The sequence below is a fragment of the Cervus elaphus genome, chromosome 6, assembly GCF_910594005.1.
Source record: "Cervus elaphus chromosome 6, mCerEla1.1, whole genome shotgun sequence".
NCBI lineage: Eukaryota > Metazoa > Chordata > Mammalia > Artiodactyla > Cervidae > Cervus > Cervus elaphus.
In genome coordinates, this window is record NC_057820.1 from 26,704,881 (window position 1) to 26,715,050 (window position 10,170).

The window sequence follows — 10,170 nt, forward strand, 5'->3', positions numbered from 1 at the left end:
ATGTGCTATACAGTAGGTCCTTGTTGGTTATCCATTTTAATATAGCAGTGTGTACATGACCATCCCAAACCCCTTAACTATCCCTTCCTTTCGGTAACCTTAAGTTCATTTGATAAGTCTGTGAGTCTCTTTCCACTCAAGTAAACTTTCTGATATAGGGTGTGTGAGCTGTTAGTTGTCCACATTCTTATACATCTTAAAATGTATTTTCTTTTCCATTTGACTGTTAGCTGTGTATCAAATTCTAATTTCAAAATAATTCTACTCTGAACATTATAGACACTGCCCATTGCCTTCCAATGCCCAAGAGGATCACCATCATCAGTCTGACTCTCACGCCTTTCAGGACACCTTTTGTTTGTCTCTGTGAATGCTTTCAGGATTTTTCTCTTAGGACATTTGGTTATCGATTTGAGATATTATTTATAAATTAAAAAGAAGATCAGCATTCTCTTTTAATAAGAATTGTTAACACTTTTGTGTTGTATCCATTTTCTAGTTTTGATATAGTTGAGTGTCACCTGCATGATGTTAGGAGATGATTTGAGATACATTCCTGATCAGATGCAATGATTTTTTCCACAAATGATTGTTATTTAAACCAATGGCCATCTATTATTTTTTCTTTCTACATGTCTCTTAATACCTTTCCATCACAGAGCTTTAACTGACTTCAAAAGCACCTCAAGATAAGGAGGAACTATGTGGGATGCAAAGAAAGAGCCAGACTTGGCTTTCTATAAACCTACTGTGTACTATGTCTGAGTCATAACCATTTTGTTGACTGTTTACTTTCCCTGTTGTCAGCACGATAGAGCTAACACCAATGGCTTGGAAGTGAGTTACACGCTATTCTTAGTTTATTACAATCAGCTCTTAATAACTTGGAACTCATTAGGTACTCTGTGAACTGGCTTCTTTTCCTTATGTGGCCTGGAAATGGCCTTGTGCTGGAGCATTAGACCCTTTTAAAACCAGGACTTTTATCCCAGTGTCAGAGTGTAAATAAGGGAAATGAAGAAAGACAAAATTCAGAGGACAATTGTGATGCTTAACGCAGGTTTAAAAACTTGATCAGTCTTTAGTGGGCCTAGAATTCTGCGGCCTCTGGTATTTTCTCTCAAAATTCTTTGATGTTATTAGAGTTGAGCTTTAGCTTTTGGCTAAAGTGTTGATAAAGACGATAATTAGTTTAAAAAGGGGTATCTTGATTCTTAAAGGAGAATCTAACAATTTAGAGGGGATTATACTCTTTATGTTTCTTTAATGTACATTCATCTAATACAGAATATAGCTAATCAGTGAAATGCAAATTAAAACTGCAACAAGCTATTGCTTCATATGTTAGAATGCCCAGTATCAAAACCACAAGCTTTAAGTGTCATCAAGGATATGAAAGAAAGGGATCAGTTTTGTACTGTTGGTGGGAATGTAAATTGATAGGGCACTATGGAAAATAGCCTTGAGGTTCCTCAAGAAATTAAAACTGCCATATGACTTGACACTCCCACTTCTGGGTATATATATGAAGGAAATAGAGTCACCATTTTGCAAAAAAATCTCTTTTTCATGTTCAATGCAGCATTACAAACAATAGCCAAGATGTGGAAACAAGTGGCCACTTTTTGATGGCTGAGTAGATAAAAATGTGCTCTGTGTGTGTGTGTGTGTGTACATATATGTATCACATACACATGCACACTGTACTTAGTAACTCAGTCATGTCTAATTTTTGCGACCCCATGAACTGTGTAGCCTGCAAGGCTCCCCTGTCCGTAGAATTCTCCAGGCAAGAATACTGGAGTGGGTTGCCATGCCCTCCTCCAGGGGATCTTCCCAACCCAGGGATCAAACCCAGGTCTCCTGTATTGTGAGCGGATTCTTTACAGTCTGAGCCACCAGGGAATTTCATGCACACAGATATACTCAAGCACAATGGGATGTTACTTGGCGACAAAAAAGAAGGAAATCCTGCCATTTGCAACAACATAAATGAACGTTGAGAGCATCATGCTAAGTAGAAAAAATCAGACAGAGAAAGACAAATACTGGGTGATATCACTTATATATGGAATTTAATAAGACAAACTCATAGAAGCAGAGAACAGAATGGTGGTTGCCAGGGGTTAGGGTGGGGGTAGGAGAAATGGGAAGATGTTGATTAAAGTGTACAAACTTCCAGTTATAAAATGAATAAGTTCTGTGAATTTAATGTACAACATGATAGGTATTAAAGTTAAAATCCAATTAAAATAAAATCCAATAGGTATTAAATATACAGAATAATGAAATAAATATCAAATATTATGAGCATTATTGAGTAGTGGATTTAAGAGCATGACTTTTGGAGTGAGGACTTCCCATGTAGCTCTGTTGTAAAGCGTCTGCCTGCAATGCGGGAGACCTGGGTTCCATTCCTCGATCAGGAAGCTCCCCTGGAGAAGGAAATGGCAACCCACTCCAGTGTTCTTGCCTGGAGAATCCCAGGGATGGAGGAGCCTGGTGGGCTTCTGTCTATGGGGTCGCACAGAGTTGGACACAACTGAGCAACTTAGCAGCAGCAGCAGCAGCAGCCAGTATACTTGCCTGGAGAATCTCATGGACAGAGGAGCCTGGCAGGCTACAGTTCATGGGATAGCAAAAGTTGGACATGACTTAGAGCTATCTTTGGAGTGAGAGACTAATTTCAAATTTTGGTATTTCTTTTGACTACATTTATGACTTGGGTAGTTAATCCTTTATTGTTTTCATTTACTTGTCTGCAATATGGTGCTATTATTGTGCCTTGGATTATTGTTAAGTTTGATTGAAGTAGCCCATGTAAAGCATGGAATAATTGTAAGCACTCATGTATTATTTTTTCTTAGATGCTTTTCTTCCTCTTCTTTTGCTTGAAATACATCTTTTCACTCTTTAACTAACGTGTTTCAGCGTTTGACTTGGAGATCAATTCCTCTAACAAAGCCTTCTCTGACTATTGCCCCTGAATCCAGATTACATGTTCTTTCTACATATGCCCAAGGCACAGATTATTTCTTCCATCATATTGTACCACATTGCAGTTCCCTGTGACTGCCACATGCTGCTAACTGCACTGAGATCTTAATGAGGGCAGGGGCAATAGTATGTATCTCAGTTGAACCTTAAATGGAGGACTCTCTATTTCTCCCAGGGTTTAGCACATTGCCTGGCACATAAAAGTACTAAATGAATAATTGTTCAATATTTATATAGTTCATTAAAAATCTTTTTCATCTCTACTTATACAGTCAATTGATTTTCCATCAAGGTGCCAAATAAATTAAGGAGAAAAGAAAGTAGTTTTAGTGAATATTGTTGCAGCAACTAGATACACACATGGAAATAAACTGATTCCTTATTCCATACATAAAAATAATTCTAGATTCATTGTAGATCTAAATATGGAACCCAAACCTTAAATCTTGAATTGCTATCTACTTTAGTAGTTACTAGCCACATCTGTCTATTTAAATTTAAAAAGCTTCCTAAGTCATTGCAGGCATATATAGATTGCTTAATAGCTAGATATGCCTACAGATTACAAACTAACACAAAAAATTCAATCATCAAAGAAAACTGTATTAGATTGTGATATTTTTAAAAAAAATGTATGAAAACAAGACCTTGGCATAGGCAAAGATTTTCTGGACAGGGCACAAAAAATACTAAACCATAGGAGGAGAAAAGTCAATATTTTGGACCTCAAAATTTTTGAGTCTCTAAAGTCACTATTAAGAAAATGAATAGACAAGCTACAGACAAGAAAAATATACTTTTATTGTATGTATATCCGACCAAGAGTTTGTTATCTAGACCACATGAAAGTCCAATCAAACTGATAACACAATATCATTATACCCTTTAGAATGGCTAAAATTGAAAAGATCGACAATTCAAAATACTTTTGTTGGTGTAAATGAATGCGATCTCCCTTATATTTGCTGGTGGGAGTGTAAATCTGGTGCAAGTACTTTGGAGAACTGTTTGGCAATTTTTAATAAAACTGAATACATGTCTAATTTATGACCCAGAAATTTCATTCCTGTGCATTTACTGAAGAGAATGTACAAAGTTGTGCTGAACATCCATCTTCAAAATTGTCCCAAACTGGGAAAAAACCCAATGTCTATCAACAGAAGGATGGATTTTAAAAAAATGGTGGTATATTTGTATAGTAGAATGACACTTAGCAATAAAGAATGACACATACAAGGAAAAAAAAAAAAAAAGAATGACACATACAGTAACAGAGGAACTTCAAAAGCATTTTATTAAGTGAAAGCAATGAGACAAAAAGATTTAAATGTTGTATTGTTTCAATCTTATAAGGCCCAAAGAATAGGCAAAATCAATCTGTAGAGACGATTCAGAAAGTAGATGCTCTAGGAGGAGGGGAAGGGATGAATTGATTGGAAAGGGGATGAAGGAACTGGGGGGGGGGGTGAATAATAAAAACATTTTTTATCTGGATTTGATGTTACATGGATGTATTGTCCATGTCAAAACTTATGAAACTGAGATTGAGGTCCAGAGTTAAACCCTGGATGGAGATGCAGAAGAGCCACAAACTCAGGGTCTCAAAAGTTTGAACAAGATAAAGGTCTAATTACTGAAACTAAGTGTATAGTTACCATAATCAGGGAGAGCTGGTCCAGCACCAACCAGAGAACGACCAACAGCAAATATGGCTTCACGTTAGCCACCAAACAGGTGGCCAGGGACACTTTATGTCCCCTCAACCTCAGTAGAAACACAACCAATCATAGTATATAGTACAGGATGGGCCTGTTATGATGAACAGTGTCTTTGAGAGCAAAGAGCCTCCAGTTACACTGCGACCTTAAGCTTCAATTCCACACTAAAATGGCCACACTTATGCTATGTGCCCCTGCCCAGGTTAGGGAACAGTCCCTTCCCTTTTATCTCTCCTTTTCCTAAGGGCTGTATTGGGAAGAAAGAGTTAATCTACTCCTTTCCAAAGTTTTCCATTTAAAATTAAGTTTCATCTCCTAATTCTTTCCTTCTATCACATTTTCTTCGCATTCCATACCCCAACTTCTTGCTAACCTTACTTAAAGATATGACTGTTTCCTAAAAAATCTACAAAAATAGCAAATAAAAATTCACGGTTAAAAGTTGTTCAGCAAAGAATATATAAAGCAAACTGAAAGCAAAAAATTGCCTGAAAGGAGTGTGGTATCTATAGTAAGAAACACAGAATCTAAATTCATCTTGAGCCAGGGTGCAAGATATAAATGGAGAAAAATGGTCCTCTTTTTAGATTTATTTTCTGTAATAAGAGATACAGTTGTCTGTGGAAAGCAAACCAAAAAAGATTTTTTAAAAATGACAAAATCCTGGTGCCCAGATCCTTAATATATGTTTTCTTCCTTCTGTCCTTCTTTGCTTCCTGCTTCCGTTTTCGCTTCTTCTTTTCCTTCTTCTTTTTCTTCTTCATAGTGGTAATGTTAAATTAAGTCAGAGTCACAGTGGAAATGAGAGCTCAGGGAGAAAAGCAAATAGGCAAAAGAAACAAATGATTAACCTTATCCTCCATATTTCAAGGAATTCTATCATTGCTACAAGCCATCCTGTTTAGCGACTGTGTGTGATGTGGAGTAAAGAGTGGGGATTGTCATAATAGAGTGGGTTTCCTTTTCCACACATCATAGCAGAAAGCATTAGTTTTGGAATTAAGACTAGCTTCAGTTGAACAGGCTATTCAAAACCTTAATCTCAGTTTCCTCATCTGATAAGTGAGGATGACAAGAAATATTTTATAGGGTGGTTTCAAAAGCTTCACTTGCACCTGATCCATGGTAGATATTCTGTGTGCTGCTCCTTTGGACGATCTAGGTTCAACAGTTCCTTTTCAGATAGCCCTTGTTCTCTTTATTGTCAACACATTAGGGCAAATAGAAGATGACTTGGTAATAGAAATAAAAGCATTTTCTGCTTGTAAAGTACTGCACAGTGTACAAGTGTTTTCCCATGCATAGATTAAGAGCATCTCAGGAAAAGAAATGAGAAAATACAGATGAAAGAGATCCCTTAGGACCTACTCATCTTCTCAGTTTTGGCCCATAGAAGGACCAATCTGTATATTATATTCACCCAGAATTTTCTACTTTTGTTTGCTTCATGTTTTTTGTGACTAGTGAAACAGTCACACCATCTAAACTTTATTCATTATTTCCAATGAAATTATTCTGTCAGTATAATTTACATTTGTTAAGCTTATTCTCATTTAATAAATATTTATTAAATACAAATACATTTTAAAGCACTTGTGCCAGGTGTTTCTCTAGACTTTGGAGATAAGTAGTGAGCTAGACATATGAGGTCCCTGCTCTCATTAAAATATAGTGACAGACAATAAACAAGTAGATAAATAAAGGTAGCAATTTAAAATGTTGGTAAGACTAAAGAAAATAAAGTGAGTTAGAGAAGGCTGAGGTGATAGTGGCTAACTGTACATTGAGTTAGATTGGAGTAAAGAAGTACATTGTACAAGTACATTAGTACATTGGGTTAAAGAAGTTCTCTTTGGGTATGTGTTTGAGCTTGGATGAGTGATAAGGAGAAAACCATGCAAAGATTTAGGAGGAAAATGTTAGGAGGACAATATTTTTAGAAGGACAAAGATTTAGGAGGACAAATGCAGAAGGAAAAGCAAGTGCAGTGTCCCTGAGGCTGGTTTTGTTTTAAATCATAACACGCCTCCCTAGAAGCCCTTAAGAACAAGCATATGGGGACTTTCCTTGTGGTCCAGTGGTTAAGAACTAGTCTTCCAATGCAGGGGATGTGAGTTCTATCCCTGGTCGGGAAACTAAGATCCCACATGCCACACAGTAACTAGGCCCAGGTGCCACAGCTACTGAACCCAAGTGCTCTAGAGGACATACACCACAACTAGAAAAGGCTACATACACTGCAACTAAAGAAAAGCCTGTGTACCACAATGAAGACCCAGCACAGTCAAATAAGTAAATTGCAAGAACAAGCATACATTGGCACTAAGTATCATACCAAATTGCATGCTCTATGAAAAAGATAGAGTTACAAACATGTCCAGGTACACATTCCCAGCTGAATAAAATGGGCTAAGTTTTTTCAGCCTCCAAGTGAGTAATCTATGATCTATGACCCTCGTCAACAAGCAGAATCAGGTTCACGTGTCCCCAGAGGAGACTTGGTGGATCACTTAACAGAGTGAGTTCTATTAAATTTTATTCTTTGACTTTTCCTACCATTTGAGGAAGGATCCGGAAGAATGTAGGGATGGACGAGTTCTGTTCACATACCCTCCTCTGCTTTCACTCCCACTTCCTTTCTTTCTCTCTACAGAGGTACTTGTGACATCCTGTATGGATAAGGAAATGATGTGTATCTTCTACCACCCACTTAGAAATACTCGGGGGCCATTGGCCATGATTGTTATTCTCTCATCCCCACCTGCATCTCTAGCCCTGTCTACCTGGCATGAGAATAAGGTAATGGAAAATGTGATCTAGTGGTCCCCAAAGTGAAACTTGCTCATCCTTGGATGGTTATATTAAGGGTGAGTTTTTTTTTTTTTTTCACTGTGTTCTGCTGTGTTCAATTGTTTCTTACAACAAGTATCATTGGGAAGATCCCCTAGAGTAGCTTATGGCACCCACTCCACTATTCTTCCCTGGAAAATTCCATGGGCAGAGAAGCCTGGAGAGCTACAGTCCATGGGGCCACAAAGAGTTAGACCCAAGTGGGCAACTAAGCAGACACACACATAAAAAGTTATAGTTTTCTTATTTTAAAATGTATGTTGTCTCATAGAACTAGATAAAAATCAGATAACAACCTTCTGTGGTGGCTGCATCAGCCCCCCTAGTTGTAACATGCAAAAAGGGGGGCAATTTGTACTTGTGATGGCCAGGTAGCCTTGCTTTATACAGGTGTAGGCTATTTTTGCAACCCACCTATGCTAAAATCTTCACTTAGATACAAGGTGGTGGATGGGTGGGAATAACTCTCTCCATTTTTTTTTTTAAAGCATTCTGAAGAGAACTATTTTCAATAACAAAGATGTCAAGGTGTGTTTAAAATAAATTTTGATTCAGTCACAAATGTGAAAAACACCCCTAGCACAAAGAGAATTAACCTTGTAACAAGGCCTAGGGAAAAGATAAACAGTTTGGGAAAGGATGTGATATCACTCATCTCTTTAGGAAAGCACTTCTCTGTCTTAGAGCTCCAGGCAGGGGAAACGGGAAGGCGGGGCGAACATGGACTCGTTCCAGAGGAGATGGTGGGTCATGGAGAATGAATGAGTCAACTGGCTTCAGAGGGCGTGGAGTGAGGGATGGGGAAGAGGCAAGAAAGGAAGCAGTGGGGCCTTTGAACACCCTCACTCCCACACCTGTGTACCCACACCGGGGCTCCTGGGGTGCATGAACAGCCCTCAGTGTCAGGACACGGTGACTATGTTCCCCAAGCAGCCAAATCACTGCCAGAAACCGGCCTGACTCTGGGGAAGACTCTGACGCACCAAGTTTAAAGAGGTGATGAAAGTAGAAAATCACTGCCGTAGATGAGCCTTGTAAAGTGTCAGCATTTTGGTCTTCTGTTTGAAGAGGGTGGGAAGGAAATGAGAAATCACTTCTTGAAAAGAAGCAATGCAAAGAAAGTAGGTGGCACTGACTTAGTTGTTGTAAGAACCCACAGAGGTCTTTCTATATCATCTGTGTGGGATATTTTAGTTACCCACTGGACACAGAGAAGAGAAGGGCCATCATTTATGTGAGTATCTACTTTTGCACCTCAGGTCACTAGTATTAAGACCCCTGATGTTTGCCCAAGTCTTTTATCATATCTTGCTCATCATATTTACATCCCTGGCATTTAAAAATCCTTTAAACTTATGTAACACTTGATATTTCAAGGATATTAAAATTCTTTAAGAACTTTCTTATTTAATGCTTATGTACTTTTAATTAAACAAATGGAAGCACCATGTAAATTCATATGCCATACATAGTAGCTAAATGTTATATAGCTATGTGAAACAAAAAAAATGGACAAAATATGAGCACTTAATTGTGCTCTAATTAATGTTCTATCTTTTTGACACTTTTTTTCTGAAGTAAGGCAAAAAATGCTTGGAAATAAAAAGACTGGCTTCACCATTATCCTCTTACAATTTCCAGAGTGATCTTAAACCATAAATGAAGTTATTTTACTGCTATGACTTGGAGTTCTTCCCACTAGAGAGAACAAAGAAAGAAACTAACTAAAAATCCTAACAACTTTGTAGCCAAAAGCACTTTGCAATTTTACCCTTGCCTGCCTATCCACGCTAGGGTGGTCACCATACACCTTTCTGTTGGTATTTAGTCGCTAAGTCGTGCCTGACTTATTTGCAACCCCATGGACTGCAGCACACCAGACTCCTCTGTCCATGGGATTTCCCAGGCAAGAATATGGGAGTGGGTTGCCATTTCCTACTCCAAGGGATCTTTTCCACCCAGGGATCAAACCCGCCACTTCTGCATTGCAGGCACATTCTTTACTGCTGAGCTACTGGGGAAGCCCCATCATACACCTTGGTGTATACCTAGTTGTCTTGAAGTCATTATTAAGAATGCATTCTGTTACACTCAAAAATATTGTTTTCTAGTAGGTTAGGTAGGTGGTCACTCATCTCAAATTTCATTTCTTTGCCCCTTCTAGTTTTTTCTACATTTGAGCTACACTGGTCATCTAAAAATGTCAAAGATTTCATGAGGAAGCAAAACTCTTTCATGTCTTAGGGTCCTTCTCCAAGGCACCCTTCTGCCTGGAACACATTCCTCCTTTTTGATTGGATAACACTTAGGCATCTTTCAAGTCTGCTGAAATTTATATCTACACACCCCAGTATAAATCTTTGAGACTTTTTTTATTACTCTTCTCATTGCAATGTCAAGATTTATAATATTATATTTGCATATGCATTTTTTGTGTGTGTTTGTCTTCTCCACAGGACTCTGAGGCAGGGACAAGACTAGTTCTCAGCTGTTTCTCTAAGGATTCCTTCATAAGCATTGCTATGGATCTGGTTTTTTCATGGCAATACCCTATTCCCATCAGTGTCTAGACTATAGTGGGCACTACATGCATTTGTTCAATAAA